This window comes from Trachypithecus francoisi, unplaced genomic scaffold, assembly GCF_009764315.1.
Source record: "Trachypithecus francoisi isolate TF-2019V2 unplaced genomic scaffold, Tfra_2.0 Lachesis_group3, whole genome shotgun sequence".
NCBI lineage: Eukaryota > Metazoa > Chordata > Mammalia > Primates > Cercopithecidae > Trachypithecus > Trachypithecus francoisi.
Window position 1 is genome coordinate 152655751 of NW_022681468.1, and position 19920 is coordinate 152675670.

The window sequence follows — 19920 nt, forward strand, 5'->3', positions numbered from 1 at the left end:
TGAATTCTTCAGCTTGCACCTTATTTTCTGTTCATTTCCCTCCACATCGGCAGGGTTAACCAATGAAAGGACACTAGTGACCTTTACCAGAGGAAGCAAAGGCCACCACATGTCTAAAAACTGAACCTGAGGTTCCTTTGGCTTGCACTCTGTTGTATTTCTTAATTATCGTTCAGCTTTAAGTGGGAGTTAAGGAAGAAATTTGTTTCTAAGGCAAGTAGCTGGATTTTCACTGGCTATAAAAGGTTGCATGTCAGAGTTTTGTTTCTGGATTTGAAAGACTGCCTTATCACCAGAAAACGAAGATGTAGAAACTCGAAAGAACTGCATTCTTATTTTCCATTCTTCTACACACCCTAGTAGAAATTTTTACTTACTTTTTTATGCTTGAAAATTTGCATCTGCAAAATGGGGATAAATAACCTTTATTGACCTCTTAAAAACACTGTAAGACAGGTAGTTAATGCCTTTAAAGTCTAAGGTAAGTAGCTGTTCAATCAAGAGGTTTTATTATTATTATTATTATTATTATTATTATACCAATCACAGAGTGAGGTCACACCAAATAATTGTTTTCTTTCGTGTCTAATGATACATTCTTAAAGCTCTTAGGGAGCCACTTTCATCACAGAGTTAACTGGAGTCCTGTTGATTACTCTTTGAAATTGAATGCAAAAAGATTGCTAATATCCAGTGGAGAAACAGGTGCTCTCAGATGCTGTTGGTGGGAGTGTAAATTGGAGCAGTCTTCTGGAGGGCAATTTGGTAAACTCTATGAAAATTTAAAGTGTTCAAACCCCTTTAACCAAGCAATTTCACTGGTGGGTTGTAGTCTTAGAGAAAAACTTTCACATGTGCTCAAAGTAGCAAGTGCAAGGATGGAGCAGGACTTTGAGCCTTTTTTTTTTTTAGATAGTAAAAAGTATTGGAAATTCTTACAAGTTTGCCAAGGCACAACTGGAAAAACTTAGGTGACAGTACATGCATAGTGTGATATTCTGTGCAGCAGTTAAAAAGAATGAAGATCTGATTGTACTGATGAGAATATACGTAGATGTATATCTAAGTGAAAAACATAACATATTCCCATTTATGTTACAAAAGATATATTTCTATATGTGTATACGATTGGAGGGTTTAGGAATATATAAACCAAATTGATGATCTCTGAGAAGGAGAACAGAAATAGTGAGCAAGGGGAAGCGTGAGTTTACTTTTACTCTCCGGTTCCATATCCTTTGGGTTTTTAAAATACAGAGAAGAACTTAGGTATTTTTTATTAAAATTATTAATAGACTGCAGAGACACTTCTGTTTTCCAATTGAAAATTATCAAGCTGGTTCTAGAGTGTATTTCTGTTGTAGGAACCATTAGGATTGATGGAACAAGAGGTAAAATTGTCAGGGGAAAGTCAAGGCTTGGATGTGTTGTCTCCATTGGCTTCAGTTTCCCTAACCCCCTTTTCTCCATTTTGTTATAAGACACTAGAGACTGCAGGAACAAGAAAAAGAAAAATACGAGTGGTATTTTTGTAAGTATATTTCACAGAGCACTTATCTCAGACTTGAATGGAAATTCTTTTATTCAAAGCAAAATCTATAGGACTCCATTTCTCCATTTCTCTTTCCTGGAAAAACCTAATTTCCCTGTAATGCAGCTTGCTTGGAATTGGCTCTAATCTCAGCTTCACAAATGGGCCCTGACTGACCTAAGCCCATCCACTCTACCATAATTTATTTACATCTCAACAAACTGAAAACAATCAGCACATCACATTTCTATGGCCGTAATGAATGATACAAGGTGGTCATAAGACTTAATCAGAAGAGGCTAACAATTTTATTTAATGTTTGGGGAAAGGAAGCTTTCTCTTCTCTTTGGAGATAAGCGGTTACTACCTGAGAGAGACTACTATTATATAAGGGAGCCTGCCTGGGGATGAAGCTGACATGAGGAGGAGGTCAGAGGTGAGTGAGTGAATTTCAGAGAATGGAACTCTATACGCACCTGGTGCTTGAAACTCACACTAGTTTTTAGTTAAGTGTGACCGTAAACTCCCTTTGTCCTTTGTTCTTTTTTGTTTGTTTGTTTGTTTTTGAGACGGAGTCTCACTCTCTCTGTTGCCCAGGCTACAGTATAGTGCTGTGATCTCGGCTCACTGCAACCTCTGCCTCCTGGGTTTAAGCGATTGATTCTCGTGTCCCAGTCTCCTGAGTAGCTGGAATTATAGGCGTGTGCCACCACAGTTTTTGTATTTTTAGTAGACACGGGGTTTCGCCTTGTTGGCCAGGCTGGTCTCAAATTCCTGACCACGAGTGATCTGCCTGCTTTGACTTCCCAAAGTGTTGGGATTACAGGCATGAGCCACCGTGTGGCTCCCTTTATTCTTTAAATCCGTTTTGATTGAGATTTCTGTTATTTGCAGGTAAAACATCCTAATTTGATATGCTTTGGATGTTAGTCCTCCAAATCTCATGTTGAAATGTAACCCCCAGTGTTGGAGGTGGGGCCTAGTAGGAATTGTTTGAACTTGCAGAGGGATCCCTCCATGAATGGCTTAGCACCATCCCCTTGATGACGAGTGAGTTCTCACACTGAGTTCACATCAGATCTAGTTGTTTAAAAGTGTGTGGCTTCTCTCGCTCTCTCTCTTGGTCCTGCTGTTGCTGTGTGATGAACCAGCTTACCCCTTCACCTTCTGCCATGATTATAAGCTTCTTGAAGCCCCTGCCAGAGGTAGATGTCAGTGTCATGCTTCTTGTACAGCTTGTAGAACCGTTAACCAATTAAACCTCTTTCTTAATAAACTACCCAGCCTCGGGTATTTCTTTATATAATAGCAATGCCAGAACTGATTAACACATAACTGATACACATAATAGATTTCATATCATAAGAGGCAATATAAAATGCTGACTCAGAATGTGACTCATGTCAGAGTACTAGGATTTGAATCCTGCTATCGCTTAGTGACTGAGCAATCTTGGGCAGGTAAAATAGAAATAATAAGGGTACCAATCTCATAGTATTGTTATTATGATTTAATGAGTTAATATTGGTAAAATGTTTGACACCGTGGCTGGCATGTAATGTACTGAATGAATTATTAGTGCAGCAATAACCATTGGGTGAAAAAAAAAAAAGTTGTATTATCAGGTAGGCTTGGGGAACCTGAATCAACCAAAGTAAACGTGATTTCTTTATTGCAGGACTTCTTGAAACATTTAATATACCAGTGTGCATTGTGAATTTCCAAAACTGAAATGTTGTATTTAGCATTTCCCAGTTGTTTGCCCATTGGAAACATTTTTGGGGGGAAATGCCTTGAGTAATTGACTAATCTGCAGAATCAAAATATTGGCTTTGAGAGGACGTAATTAAACTAGGAGTTGGTGTGTTCAGTGTCCAAGAGTCTATTGGTTTGGCTCCTGTCCTGTTTCTGCAACTGGGAGACAGACATCTGAAGAATTTTTTCTTATGCCCACTTGCAAAAAAGGGACACTTCTTTTTAACTCTTAGTCTACCTTTGAAAATACAATTTTCATTCCCAGACAAAACTGTCAAAAATTCAGTGCAAAATGTTTCTAGTAATGATAGCTACTGTTTATTGAGTGGTTATAACATGCTAAGCACTTTGATAAACACTTCACATTCATTATCTCATTTAATATTCTCAACAGGCATATGAGGTAGGTACGATGAACTCTCCCTTTTGCAGATAAGATAACCAAAGTTTAGAGAGTTAGTAATTGCCAAGATTATCAGCTAGTTAGTAGCAGAGCTTGAATTTGGAAGCAAGTCTGTCAAAAGTTGGGATAGTAGCCAACACATTAAGCCGATATAAAGAAAACTTCCATTAGAAAATGTCCTGGAGTTCACACCTAGATATTTATAACCCAACACTAACAACCCAATAAAATCCTTAAACCACTTTGTGCATAGACAGTTAAGTGTACACACAATACTACTGGATTAATGAAAGTGCTTCTTTTTCTTCTTCATCTTATGTGAATTTCAAAGCCCTCACTATCAAAGCACCATCACCCGAGAAACTGAAAACCCAACAACATGGCTTCTCTCTCAAGGAGTGTCTGTTTCTTGCAGTGGTCAGATTGCCTTTCAGTCTTTTTCTGCACAGTTGATAATTCAGAAGCATTCTCCTATACAGTAATTAAAGATGAGTTTTCCAGCCCTATTGAAAAACTCCTCAATTTAGCTATGACAGGTTATATTTTATAATGAGGTGAAAGGATATCACTACCGGAGAAAAAAAAATCCACGGACTCTGCTACTCACAAAAGGCTGTCAAATACTATATGCTTCAGTGTAGTGGCTCGTTGTGAAAGAAATGCTTCTAGAGGCTTTCAGATTTTCCTTGGTCTATCTGTAGTCTCAGAACGAACAACTGTGAAGGAATGGTAAAGCTCTTTAAGGAGTCAAACTCTCAGTGACTGACTGAGCCGTTTTTCCCCGGAACAGAAGCAGATGCTCACAAATGACCCTTTTCACTGTCTCTCCAACACCCCTTCAAAGCAAATCCCTAATTACAGTCCAGACCATCACAATAAAGGCATAGCTGGAGGATGGAAACATTCACTCTGGCATTCACAGCCTTTCTGTGGGCCTAGGATGTTTATTATAAACTATTTTTTGGACTGTTTTGGTAGACATTCAAACCCCTATCACATCTTCCTCCTGTTTCCTTCTTTGAATATGTTTTGCAAAATTACTGTGATTGTCATCTTTGCCCTGACCAAAAGGTAGCAATGACCTAACTTTATTTCCTGTGTAAATTTAGAACAGCATGCATGCAGAGGTCACGTAACATTTATTGACTGTGTGTGTGTGTATATGTACTGTCTTATATATACACACACACACACACGCCCTATTAATTCAAGGTTGAAACTGCTGGACCAGGGCCAGTTTTCAGCTTTGCTGTGCCATCTTAAATGGATCCTTTGGTCCCCAAGGGCTTGCAGCCATTTGCCCTTTGAAAGTGGCTAACAGGTTGAAAGCTGGTTCATTTCCTGTGGTTCTTTTAAACACAGCCAGCTGTGAGAAGACGGGAATTTGCTGTCTTTCACATTGTTCCAGTAGGCGTTTCAGGAACTTCCTGAATGGGACTCAAGTTAGTTCCTTTTTCTTTTCCTTACCAAGTTGAGACTTTTTTTAATGGAGGTATATATGTATATTCATATATAAAATAAACTATGTATAATTAACAACATAATCATATATAGCATATAATAATATATAATAGTATATAAATGTAGTTATATCTTCAATTATATATAATTAAACTACAGATTATATACATAATTCTTTTAAAATAAAAATATCTTTTGGGAAGTTCACAGCTCTAAATTTCAGAGTCAAAAGAAAAGTAGAGAGACCTGGAGCACTTAGCTTTGTGTTCAGTTCTCTGACACCAGAGACTCCGATGTATAAACAAAACCAAAGGGGAGATTACATTTGTCATCTAGAAAATTTTATTGAAAAAATAGTCACAGTTATAGGAAATATTACAGATTATATGACACCATATAGCCTTTATTTATCTGCCTCTTCATTGCCACAGAGTACATGTTAACCTTGAGAGCGCCTTAAAAAATTTCAAGAGATCTGAGTCCTTGATTTCCTATTTACTTTCAATAATAATTCAGGTTTTGTGTCAAAATACTAATAAATATTGCCAGAAAGACAAATTATTTCTGGACTTTGTTTCTTCAGAGGATGATATCACATTAAAACTTGGCAGAAAATGTGTTTGTTAAATATTAACTTCAATAGCTTGAAAGGAAAAATATTGGGAGCCAAAATATGTTGGACAAATAACATTATATCTTAGTGTATCTGAGAGAGAATCTAGTCATAAAGTAGGATCTTTCCTGATTTATGTCCCATTGGGACAATACTCTTTCAGTATATTTTGTTTGTTGCACTGTTCTCTGCATCACTCTAATGTTTATTGTATTTTGGTGTATATTTAATCTTTATTGCTTTTTCTCTAAATTGTTACATTTATAAGTTTAGGGTCCACAGAGTACTGTCCATCCCAATTTGTGGCAGTGCCATCTAGTGGCAGAATGATAGCGTGTTCTCCCTAGATTTAAGTGGGGAAATGGGGAAAGAGCATGCTGGGAACAGAAGCCATTTTGTGACGCTCAATGGTTGTCAAAGATGAACTGGAATTAAATTGCACGTATGTAACAGTTTTATCTGCTTTCTGTGCATCTTTTGTCACCCCTAAGAAAAAGAAGTTTGTCAGAAGTGGATAATAACCAAAGCCAATTTCATTAATTTCTTTGTGAAGGCTTGTTGCAGCATCTTGTGTTCAATGAAAGCTAGTAACTTTCAAGAGTCTGTGTACAGTTTCTCTTCTGATGCCTCATCAAGTTGATAAGACACCTGTTTTCTAGGATTTCATATGTTAATTGACCCCAGAATTTGTTATCTCTTTCCTTATTGGTTCTCTTAAGCCATCCCACATTAGAATCCCATTTTTAAAGATGTTTAAGAGAGAAGATACAGGATCATATTTATTAATATATCCAAGTATAAAGGAGTAATATACACTTCATGCAAGTAGTATACTGTAGTATATCATATAAATGTATCCCCAATATTCTATATCCAAGTAATATAATTTATCCAAGTACAAAGTGAAGTAATGGAGAAATAATAATTCTATAGAATAGAATCTGGAGAGGATTACCAAGCTTCTGGTTTAGTCTTCTAACACAAAACAGGGACTTTGCCTTTTAATTTTAATTAATTTTTACCTAAAGCCTATATTACATATGGAACAGTTCACTGAGATTCCATAAAGATGATAGTTATGTCAGAAAAAGAATTATTAGAGTAACTTTGCTCACACACTCACTATTAAACAACTGAAGGAAAATATTCTTCATAGTATTTCTCGAATATCGTATGCTGTATTTAATTTCACTTCCTTTTTTTGTTTTCATTGGGATTTATCTCACTAATGGGTAATTAAAATTGGTTTTGTTTCCCTAAATTTATAGGTCCTAGGTATTTGTGGCCAGTGAATTACACGTTTTTCTCTTTTTCCATACTTGCCGTTGTGACCAGGCTTCTGCCTTACAAATGTCAGAAGTAGAGTAGTGGCCTTGAAGTTCAGCCCACTGGGCTGAGTTTCTGATCCCCAACCTAGTTATTAACCTTCAGAAGTACAGATTCTAGAATCAAAGAAGTTGGTGCTGCTTCCTAATTGTATGACCTTGGGTAAGATAAGGAACTTCTAAAAGTCTGTTTTGTCATCTATACAATATAATTTTTCATGTGTAGTCTTGGAGATTAAGTGTGTAGTACACTTCTTGGCACATGGTAAACACTTATTAAATTTCTGGTGTTATTATGATCACATATCTCTTTCTGTTAGGGGTTGGATTGGATGCTGTTCACTTGGGCTACGGTCCCAGCTGTAAATGGGATAGGAACATTGCTAGGAGATTACTGCTACTAGTCTGGATCTTACATTTTGTGGAGGAAAGTTTACTTCTTCAGGAGGATAAATGATGTCCTTCAGACACTGGCCATGCTTTTCTGGGGGCAGTTCTATAGCTTGGTTAGTTTTCCTAGCTGTTGCCAGCTCCCCTCCGTTTTCCTTCCCTTCTGTGACAGGCTTCTTTTAAGGTCCTAGTACGATTCAGAGGTGAGTTCACTTAGATTATAGATGACAAATTTTTATCTTTCATTTTTTCCTTTTAACCTTCCTCTGTCATCTGATAGTCATGGGGGATTTGAAACTAGGAGGAAGGTGACATCTGCGCATGGTTTACTCTAATGATCTGTACCTCCTAATGCTTAAAACAAACTCAAATGGAGATTTTCACAAACAAATCACTTACGAACATGCCTTTTATAGCTATACCAAAAGTTGGTATGTGATTCTCTACTCCAAACTATCTTATTTCTTTGTGTAGTGATAGTGCCCCTTGCTTTTTTGGCATCTGAAGACAGGTATTTTATTGAAAATTCCTTGAGGGCAACAACCATGGCTTATTCATCTCTCTATAGCTCTCACAGAGCCTAGCACAAAGACTCTTACATGGTAGATGCTTCATAAATATTGGTTGAAAGGAGAGGCTGCTTTCCTGAAACAGCCCTTCTAGAAAGATCACTTCAGGAAGTAAAGGCCTCTCTGTTTGGTGGTTAGTAGACGAGGTAGGCCCCACGTATTTTGAAGTTGACTCTTGCCATGAGTATGATTACAGGCTTCACCTGCTATCCTTTTGCCAACTTTACTTGGAATTAAAATTAGACATAAGTTGATTTTGAGTTTTTGAAGATATGTTACTGTTTTTGTTGTTACAGATGTAAGAACCTAATTCAGAAATCCAGATATCTTCAAGAAAGATAACCATAACTTTATAAATAATAACTAACCCTAGTATTTAATATTACTCTTTCTAGTCCCAGCCAATAGCCTATATGCCTTAATCCTCATTATCACAACTCCTCTGCCTGGAAAACATCAACTCTTTCATAGATAAAATTTGTTCCAACACTCTGCCCATTATAATCTCTTAGGAGGAAGAATTTTTTTCAAAGACCTTGCAAATAGAACGATATATAATCTCTCTTACCTAGTTATCTGTAAGAGTTCAAGATTAGTGTGTATCCATTTATTCTTTTGTTTATCCATGCATTCTTTAGCTCACTTATGTATTTAATGTTAAGTGAGTGACTCCTATATAGCAGGACATGACAGAGGTCTTGCAGACCAGAAACAGCAAATAAATGCTGCCCTTACTATGAGAAACTCACAATCCTGTAAATTGGAGAGACATGAAAACAAAATGTTTTGTGCATACAATGTGACCTGTGTTTAGAAAACATGTAAAGAGATTTTGGGAGCACTGAGAGAAACATATTTTTAAGAGTTGTAAAAGACCACGTAGTGCGACGGGAGTGGGTGACCTTCAGCCTAGGTCTTAAAGAGTAACCAGAAGTTCACCAGGTGAAGTAATGGAGAAATAATAATAATTCTATAGAATAGAATCTGGAGAGGATTACTAAGCTTTTGGTTTATTCTTCTAACACAAAACAAGGACATTGCTTTTTAATTTTAATTAATCAATTTTTACCTAAAGTCTATATTAAATATGGAGCAGTTCACTGAGTTTCCATAAAGATGATAATTACATTAGAAAAAGAATTATTAGAGTAACTTTGCTCACACACTCTGCTGAATATTCAAAGTAATTCAGGTTTATTCTCCACTTGATTTAACCTGTGTCCTTTGGGTGGGCTCTCTTGCAAAGTCAGAGAAATTAGTTGCAACAATTGCTAATCAAGAGGTTCAACTGATGCAGTGTGGCCCAAAGCCCAGGCACACAAAAACAAGTGTTCACCATAAATCACATTGTTAGCATGCACTATTTGGTATGGACCAAAGCTTCAGGTATACTGAAGACACTCTCATTAAGTAGAATACTCCAGATTGAGCATGGTGGCTCACTTATGTAATCCCAGCACTAAAGGTCGAGGTGGGCAGATCATCTCCAGTCAGGAGTTCGAGACCAGTCTGGCCAATATGGTGAAACCCCTGTCTCCACTAAAAATACAAAAATTAGCTGGGCATGGTGGCGAGCGCCTATAATCCAGCTATTCGGGAGGCTGAAGCAGGGGAATTGCTTGAACCTGGGAGGTGGAGGTTGCAGTGAGCCGAGATTGCACCACTGCACTCCAGCCTGAACAACAGAGCGAGACTCCATTGCAAAATTAAATAAATAAATAAAAGTAAAAATAAAATAGGATACTTCAAGGACTGAAAAGTCATCTCTAGGAGCTGGACTAAGAGTCAGTCCTGAAGACCTTGGAAATGTGTAGGGTTTGAGCAGCCCAAGCCTCCTGAATCAATCCTTTACTGCCCAGAGATACAGAAGAGTTTCTTGAAATCAGGGACTTTTCCCCTTAATCTGTCTTTTAAGTGTGACTCAGCTTACATGTCTCATGTTTCTTTGTTCCCAGCGCTTAGTGCTAACCTGCTTTTTCTCTTATTTCAAGACACCGATAAGCACCTCTGTGTGTGTGTTTATTGGCTTCTTGGAATAGGAGAAAAAGTTGGTAGAGAGGAGACATTCTAGTACAGGGTACTAGCATCTCTAACATCTGTTTTCCCAAGGCAACACTGACTCATGCCCATTTTATTAAATTAGTGCCTACATCTCAGTGGACTTCTTTGTTTGGAAAATGTTCTTATCTGTCATGTATCCTGTGTAGAAGGATCCATGTATCTAGACTGTAATTGTATAATTTTAAAAATGTATTTTATAAGAGCAAACACGGAGAAGTGTAAAGCTTTATTTTATAGTACCATATGTTGACCTATACTTTGAATTTAAGTGACTATACATGTGCTAGAGATGGCAAGGACTGGAAAGAGGAGAAGTATAGAGGTATGGGAGAAATTTTTGTTTGTTTGTTTTTTGTTTTTTCAAGATGGTGTCTTGCTTGGTGCCCCAGGTTGGAGTGCAGTGGCACGATCTTGGCTCACTGTGACCTCCACCTCCTGAGTTCAGGCAATTCTCCTGCCTCAGCCTCCTGAGTAGCTGGGACAATAGGTCCCCACCACCACACCCGGGTAATTTTTGTATTTTTAGTAGAGACAGGATCTCACCATATTGACCAGGTGGGTCTTGAACTCCTGACCTTATGATCTTCCTGCCTTGGCTTCCCAAAGTGCTGGGATTGCAGGCCAGGAAAAAAATCTCATGATTGATAACTATTTGTCTAGTAGCAACATTTTAAAAAAATCTGCACTCACAAAAGTAAAGTGCAACTTACTATATAATATACTTTAGGTATATTCTTAGTAAACAAACACATAGTCATGATATCCTCTCTTTTAAGATCAATATTCTGTATGAATACCTTCTGTCTTCCTGAAACACATTCATTCCCATCTCTCAGAAAGTGTGCAGTGGAGGACTAAGCCCTTTCCTTCTGCCTCTGATGTGGTGGTCCTGTACTTTGAGGGAGAACCCATAGTTAGCAAAATTAGAGAACAAATGAAGTGCCAGCTCTTTTCATTGCTGATAGAGAGGGCTTAAATTTGATGAACCTACTCCCCTGGGGCTGGAGGACAATTGTCACCTCTCCAAAGAGTGGTATGGGGTGAGGAGGGAGGCATTTCCTTGCACCTGGTCTCAGAGAATGTGTCCTGGACCCATCACCCATTCCTGTTCCCTGGCCATCCTCTTTGCTTGTTTACCTCTGATACTTGTTTTGTGAACAGGAGATTTATATGGGAAGAAAATTTGTATCTGGTGCCAGAGTCACTTAATATGTATTACTTTATAGTGAAATAAGAGGTTCACTCTAAACATAATATAAAAACAAAACAAAACCTACATCAACTTAGCTAAATTAAAAGAGGAAGGTTACATAAAACAGTTTCACTTCATTTAGACCAAACCATTACGTAGTTTTCTAATTGTGAGACTCTCAGGGTGTTGCTGTTCTCGGTGCAGCTCTGTATATTTATTCCACAAAGTGTTGTGTTGGAAATTCGAATCTACCATGGCCTTATTTGGCTGTCTTGCCTGTTTTAATTTTTAGCATCACTTCATGCACTACCAGTTTGAGTGAAGTGTGCTTTTTTGTCTGATAATCTGCACTCTCACCTCCTAGACTCTTTTCTAACCTGTCCCGCGCATTGGTTGGTGTAGACGTTTTTCCTTCTTTATCCATCAATGTTTCTTACTGACTAATCTGTTTAATATTCTCATGTCATTTTCGTTTCAAAAACTTTTAATGGCTCCCCAGTGCTTATTAATAAAGTCCAAAGTTCTTACCTTTGTGGTTTTTTTTTTTTTTTTTTTTTTTTTTGCTAAGCCTCCCTCATGACCTGGGTGCCTGTTAGCCTTTCCAGCTTGATTTCTCTCTCCTCACCTTTGTATTTTCTGCATTTTGTCCAGACTACATTGCTTGTTGCTCCCTATGTATACATTGTGCTTCCTGATCTTCCTGTCTTGGTGCACACCATACCTCAGCCTTGATAGTTTTTTTCTTTCTTTCTTCTTTTTTTTTTTTTTTTTTTGAGATAGGTCTTGCTCTGTTGCCCAGTGGCACAATCTTGACTCACTGTAGCCTCAACCTCCTAAGCTCAAGCAGTTCTCCCACCTCAGCCTCCTGAGTAGCTGGGAACATAGGTGCTCGCCACCATGCCTGGTGAATTTTTGTATTTTTTTTAGAAATGGGGTTTCACCATGTTGCCCAGGTTGGTCTTGAACCAAAGTCATCCCTTACTAGAAATGCTCATTCCACATCAATGGACTTCTCTTTCTCTCTCTCTCTCTCTTTCCTTCTTTCTTCCTTCCTTCCTTCCTTCCTCCTTCCTTCCTTCCTTCTTCCTTCCTTCCTCCCCTCCCCTCCCCTCCCCTCCCCTCCCCTCCCCTCCTCTCCTCTCCTCTCCTTTTTTTTGATGGAGTCTTGCTCTGCTGCCCAGTCTGGAGTGCAGTGGTGTGATCTCAGCTCCCTGCAACCTCCACCTTCCAGGTTCAAGAAATTCTCCTGCCTCAGCCTCCCAAGTAGCTGGGATTACAGGTGCCTATCACTGCATCCAGTTAATTTTTGTATTTTCAGTAGAGATGGGGTTTCACCATGTTGGCCAGGCTGGTCTCGAACTCCTGACCTCATGTGATCCACCCATCTCAGCCTTCCAAAGTGCTGGGATTACAGTCATTAGCCACCATGCCCAACCTCAATGGCCTTTTCCAAGAGGGGTTGTTTGTACACCTCTTATAGTACTTATTTCACTTTGTACTATGTTAGCTTTATTTATATACCTGCTTCATCTTTTGTACTGGAGTGCCAGCTCTTTAGGGTAGTTTACATTTGCTTCTTTGTCATGTGTTTCATGCTACCTGTGTTTAGCACAATATCTGAAAAATGTGAATGATGCGTTTATTGAATGAGTGAATGAATAAATCAATGAATGTCTCAAGAAGAAAGAAGTCCTGATGGAAGTATATCTCATATCCTAACTCAATGTCTAAGTGTGAATAAATTAAAATAATTACCCTCAGCACATCAATTCTTCCAGATAGTTTGTAATTGCTCTTATCATGTAAAACATATTAAGATAATTGGGCTCAATGTGTTTACACGCTATAAGATGTTTTACTGCCCCAGATTGAAATTTGTTTCCATCTAGATTAGTAACATTGCTTTCTAATGACCTCTGCATCTTGCAGCAGAAGTCATTAGGGTATTTATCGGAAATAGAAATCAGATGGAAAAATCATCAGATCTTTTCCCCTTCCCTTCACCTTCACCTGAATGCAGAAAATAGTATCTTCAAAACATTTACTGTTCTATGGCTTTTAAAGAAAACTCCAAATTTAAAATACAAGCACATTGTGTGCCTTTCTCGTATTCTGACCTACAAAATTGCACACTTTAAAGTTATTTTGAAACTTGAAAATAGAAATGGGAGCATCAAAATGCAACATTGTCAACACATTAAAAAATTTTGTAGGTCTGAGCTTTCAGAAAGGGACTTATTATTTTCATTCCTCCTGCTGAAACTCCCATTTATATGGCATTGCCTTCCCCAAGGATCCCCAATAAGCTTCACCCATTTCCCCACCACTGAAACAGAGAGGTACCCCTAGGCTGGAGAGCAGCTCCCATTTAATAGTGCATAACCACAGAACCAGGGCTGTCAAGCTCTGACAGCTTGAATGAGGGAAGATTTCAAACAATTATGAGTGGGATTTTAAATTCCTCACCTGAAATACACTGAAATACATTGCAGAGTTTTTATCACAAAAGGGAGATACCTTGGAAACTGCCTGAAAATTTATCCAAGAAAAATTTAAGAGAAGCTTGGCAGGTCCTCATTACACAACAGTTGAGAATAAGAAATGAAGTGGTGCACTGAAGGGATTTAGAGAGGTTGAACATAATCATTGATGTAAGAATGAGGCCAGGACCCAGGAGATGCAATCCCTGCCCTTTGTTCCAAGACCTCGGGAATTAAAAGTGTCCAAACCCTTCCTCGTTTTTTTGTGTTTTGTCCTAAAAAGCCAAGCAGTATTATCCTTATTAGGTAAAGAACAGGTATTGTTTAGTCTGGTAAAACCGATTCAGGACTGTACAGAAAGGGACACTGCTGCTATTAATCCACCATTCTTTAAAAAACATTCATTCATCCTTAATAGAACCCTGATTTACTATCAGTGCATGTAGGTCTGTTTTGTTGATGAGGACTTTAAGTGAATAGGTACAAATTGTATTGTAATCAGGTTCAAGGTGAGAGAGTTTTTGACGAGGCTTGCCCTCTCTTCTTTCCAGACAATGTCAATGTGTTCTAATGACTTGCCAGCTTTACTCTTTTAGTATCTTGTAATTTTTTGAACATACTGCCTGACAATTTATTTTGACTATTTTGAATTTTCAGGGCTCTTAAAATATACTTTTGTGAGCAACTTTACTTCTTCCTGTCTTTATAACAAATCATTTAAAAATCCATTTGAAGTGAAAAATTTAACAGGTGACCTAAATGAAGTTAAGTCATTCTAACCACTTCCTTGATTTTGCTGAATTATTTTAATTTTCTTGCTTTTTTTCCCCAAGCACAAAGCAGTTCTTTATTGTCCTATACATCCAGGATTTGACATGAGAACCTCAAATGTATAATAAATAGAATAACATATAATATTTAACATATAATACCATATAATACAAACACATTGCATGCCTTTGTCATATACTGATCTATTAACACTGCACACTTTAAAGTTATTTCAAACTTGGAAATCAAGATGGGAGCATCAAAATGCAACATTGTCAATACATTCAAAAATTTTATGTATGTGGTTGATCTACTCGCCTTGAACTTGCAAAGAGTTGGGATTACAGGTGTGAGCCATTGCGCTCAGCCGTTTGCCCACTTTTTAATGGGGTTGTTTGTTTTTCTCTGGTAAATTTAAGTTCCTTACAGATGCTGGATATTAGGGCTTTGTCAGATGCATAGATTGCAAATATTTTCTCCCATTCTGTAGGTTGTCTGTTTACTCTGTTGATAGTTTATTTTGCTGTGCAGAAGCTCTTACTTTTAGTTAGATCCCACTTGTCAATTTTTGCTTTTGTTGTGATTGCTTTTGCTGTCTTTGTCATGAAATCTTTGCTTGTACCTGTGTGCAGGATGGTATTTCCTAGGTTGTCTTCCAGGGATTTTATAATTTGGGGTTTTACATAATCCATCGCATAAACAGAACTAAAGACAAAAACCACATGATTTTCTCAGTAGACACAGAAAAGGCTTTTGATAAAATTCAACACCCCTTCATTTAAAAAACTCTCAACAAACTAGGTGTTGAAGGAACATACCTCAAAATAATAAGAGCCATCTATGAGAAACCCGCAGCCAACATTATACTGAATGGGCAAAAGCTGAAAGCATTCCCCTTGAAAACCAGCACAAGACAACTATGCCCTGTCTCACCACTCCTATTCAGCATAGTATTGGAAGTCCTAGCCTGAGCAATCAGGCAAGAAAAAGAAATAAAGGGCATCCAAATAGGAAGAGAGAAAGTCAAAGTATCTCTGCAGATGACATGATTATATATTTAGAAAACCCTATAGTCTTGGCCCCAAAACTCTTTCAGCTGATAAACAACTTCAGCACAGTTTCAGGATACAAAATCAATGTACAAAAATCACCAGCATTCCTGTATACCAATAACAGGAAGCCAAGAGCCAAATCAGAAAGGCAATTTCATTCACAATAGCCACAAAAGGAATAAAATGCCTAGGAATATGGCTAACCAGGGAGGTGAAAGATCTCTACAATGAGAATTACAAAACACTGCTCAAAGAAATCAGAGAAGACACAAACACATGGAAAAACATTCCATGCTCATGAATAAGAAGAATCCATAGTGTTAAAATGGCCATACTGTCCAAAGCAGTTTACATATTCAATGTTATTCTTATCAAACTACAAATGACATTCTTCACAATATTGTTAAAATAGTCATACTGCCCAAAGCAATTTATAGATTCAATGCTATTCCAATCAAACTACCAATGATATTCTTCACAGAACTAGAAATAAAACTATTTTAGAATTCACACGGAACCAAAAAAGAGCCCAAATAGCCAAGGCAATCCTAAACAAAAAGAATAAAGCTGGAGGCATCACGTTACCTGACTTCAAACTATACTATAGGGCTATAGTAACCAAAATAGTATGCTACTGGTGCAGAAACAGCCACATAGATGAATGGAACAGAATAGAGAGCACAGAAATAAGGCCACGCACCTTATGGCCCCACCTAATCTTTGACAAAGCTGATAAAACAAGCAATGGGAAAAAGAGTCCCTATTCAGTAAATGGTGCTGGGATAATTGGCTAGCCATATACAGAAGACTGAAAGAAGAATGCTTTGTTAAGAGCTGTATGGGCTCACAATCCTTACATCTAAAGCCTTTGAGGCCAGATGTGTTTAAAGTTCACTTTTTTTTTTTTTATTTTAGAAACTGAATATGGTGCATATTTATGGTAACACTTTTAGTGACATGGGCAAGATCTTGAATTATTACATTAATATGTCTGTGGTAAAATGTATTGCTATAGTTTGAACATGTCCCCCAAAGTTCATGTGTTGGAAATTTAACCTCAAATGCAAAAGTTTTGAGAGCTGGGACCTTAAAGAGGTGATTATGTCATGAGGGCTCTGCTCTTATGAATAGATTAATACTGTTATCACTGGAGTGTTATCCTAATAAAAGGATGAATTAGGCCTTCTTCCTGTTGTTCTCATACTCTCTTGCCCTTCGACCTCTTGCCATGCCATTGGATAACAGAGCAAAAAGGCCCTCAGTATATGCATGCCCCTTGACTTTGAACTTCCCAGCCTCCAGAACTGTAAGAATTTCTGTTCTTTATAAATTACCCAGTTTGTGATATTCTGCTATAGCACCATAACATGAACTAAGACAGGTATGCATATTAACTTCAGTTCTGTTCTGCCATCAGTGAAATACAAAGAAACCCTTTTGGCTTTCAGAGATTCAAGTTTCCAAATTGCAACTAAGGGATAGGTATATACATATTTTTCTTCTTTAAAACAGAAAATTATGGGCCAGGCACAGTGGCTCATACCCATAATCCCAGCACTTTGGGAGGCCGAGGTGAGTGGATCATGAGGTCAGGAGTTCAAGACCAGCCTGGCTAACATGGTGAAACCTGTCTCTACTAAAAGTACAAAAATTATCCAGGCATGGTGGCACATACCTATAATCCCAGCTAGTTGGGAGACTGAGACATGAGAATTGCTTGAACCCAGGAGGTGGAGCTTCCAGTGAGCTGTGATCATGCCACTGCACCCCAGCATGGGTGACATAGCGAGACTCCCTCTCAAAAATAATAATAATAAAACAGAAAATTATGAATGACAACAAAAAACCTACAACATTCTTTTTTATTGATGAGTAAATCAAGCCTCAGTCCAAGGTCAAACAATTAGCAAAGGATGAAGCCAGTGCCTTTCCATTCTATTTTACCACATTGCCCTTCTTTATCCTGAAGACCCATTTATTTTGTTTTTTTCCATTTTTGACCTCATTTCTATTGCTTAATATGCATGGATCCATTGAAATCATAGATTTCTGTCTATGCAGTGCGGGTCCTGATGCAATATTAAAATGAAAATGTATTTGATCTCAAATAAAGCCTGAAATCCTCTGCAAGGTCAGAATTCAAGTCCTAAAACCAGTTAAGTATTAGAATATGGTAGGACTTCTTTTTCTTGTAAAAATACCATCTGAAAAACCTAACTCAGGTTTTTAAGGATGGGTATCAATGAGTACATGAAAATCTGGAAGATATCTCAGGCTTTGCCAAATATTTTCAGAAATATTCAAAGGGATAAAAAAAGGAAAAGGATGTTGCAAGATTATTTTTGTTTGTCGTTTTTGTCACACCAACTAAGATCAAATGGAAAATGTTATTTTGAAGTTAAGTGAAGAACATTTTTGACACCAGGCTAACTCTCCACATCTTTCTTACAAATAAAAAGAAACTCTTTTACATATTTCTTTCACATAGCTATCACCCAACAATTTTTGAATTATGTGATTAAAAAAAACTTAATGATGAAATATGGGACATCTTGTAGCTTAAAGATGAGATTGCCCAAGCAGTGGTCACATTCATATTAAAGCTTCCAAATACTACATTCATATTAATTTTTTCCTGGCCACAAAAAAAGTGTATATATGAAAACTATAGACATAAGTTTATTTCTGAGTACACTGAATCCTCTCCTCAAAGGGCAAAAATACTTCAATTTGACCACTCAGGAATGTGAAAGAAAATACCATGACCCTAAAAATTCATGATTTTTTAAAACATTTCCTTCCTTCCTTCCTTCCTTCCTTCCTTCCTTTCTTTCTTCCTTCCTTCCTTCCTTCCTTCCTTCCTTCCTCCCTCCCTCCCTCCCTCCTCCCTCCCTTCCTCTTGCTCTCTCTCTCTTTTCCCTTCCGTCCTTCCTTCCTCCTCCTTCCTTCCTCCCTTCCTCCCTCCCTCCCTCCCTCCCTCCCTTCCTCTTGCTCTCTCTTTTTCCTTCCTTCCTTCCTTCCTTCCTTCCTCCTTCCTCCCTCCCTCCCTCCCTCCCTCCCTTCCTCTTGCTCTCTCTTTTTCCTTCCTTCCTTCCTTCCTTCCTTCCTCCCTCCCTCCCTCCCTCCCTCCCTCCCTCTCTCCCTCTCTCCCTCTCTCCCTCCCTTCCTCCTTTCCTCTTTCCCTTTCTTCCTTTCTGCCTTCCTTCCTCCCTCCCTCCCTCCCTCCCTCCCTCCCTTCCTTCCTTCCTTCCTTCCTTCCTCCTTCCTCCTTCCTTCCTTCCTCTCTTTTTCTTTTTCTTTCTTTTATAGAATCCACAACTTTATTTTAAAATTTTATTTATTTTTATTTTCAACCCGGGGGGTGCATGGGCAAGGTTGTTACTAGGGTATATGCTTGATACTGAGGTTTGGGATACAGATGGTCCTGTCACCCAGGTGGTGAGCATAGTACCCAATAAGTCTTTTTTTGGCCTGTGGCCACCTCCCTTCCTCCTGCATCTAGTAGTCCGCAGTGTCTCTTGTTCTTCTTGTTCTTTATGTCTTGGTTTTATGTTCTGTTTAATTTGCTTAGGATAGTGATGTCCAGCTATATCCATGTTGCTGCAAAGGACATAATTTTGTTCTTTTTATGGCTGTGTGTTATTCCATGGTGCATATGTACCACATTTTGTGTATCCAATCCACTGTTGATGGGCACCAAGGTTGATTTCATGTGTTTGCTTTTGTGAATAGTGCTGTAATGAACATACAAGTGCATGTGACTTTATAATAGAATGAATTATTTTCTTTTCGGTGTATGTCCAGTAATGGGATTGCTGGGTTGAATGGTAGTTATATTTTAAGTTCTTTGAGAAATCTCCTATCTCTTCTATTTTAAGTTCTTTGGAAAGCACTTGAGAAACTGGCTTTTTAATGGTAGCCATTCTGCTTGTTGTGAGATGATATCTCACTGTGATTTTGATTTGCATTTCATTAATAGTTAATTATGATAAACTATTTTTTTTCGTTTCTTTGTTGGCCACATGTATGTCTTCTTTTGAGAAGTGTCTGTTCATGTCTATGGCCCATTTTTAAATTGGATTTTTTGCTTTTTGCTTGTTGATTTAAGTTCCTTTACATTCTGGATATTAGATCTTTGTCAGATACATAGTTTGTGAATATTTTCTCCCATTCTGTAGGTTTTCTGTTAACTTTTTTAGTTATTTCTTTTGGTGTGCAGAAACTCTTTAGTTTTATTAGGTCCCACTTGTTAATTTTTGTTTTTGTTGCAATTGCTTTTGGGGACCTAGCCATAAATTATTTGCCAAAGCTGATGTG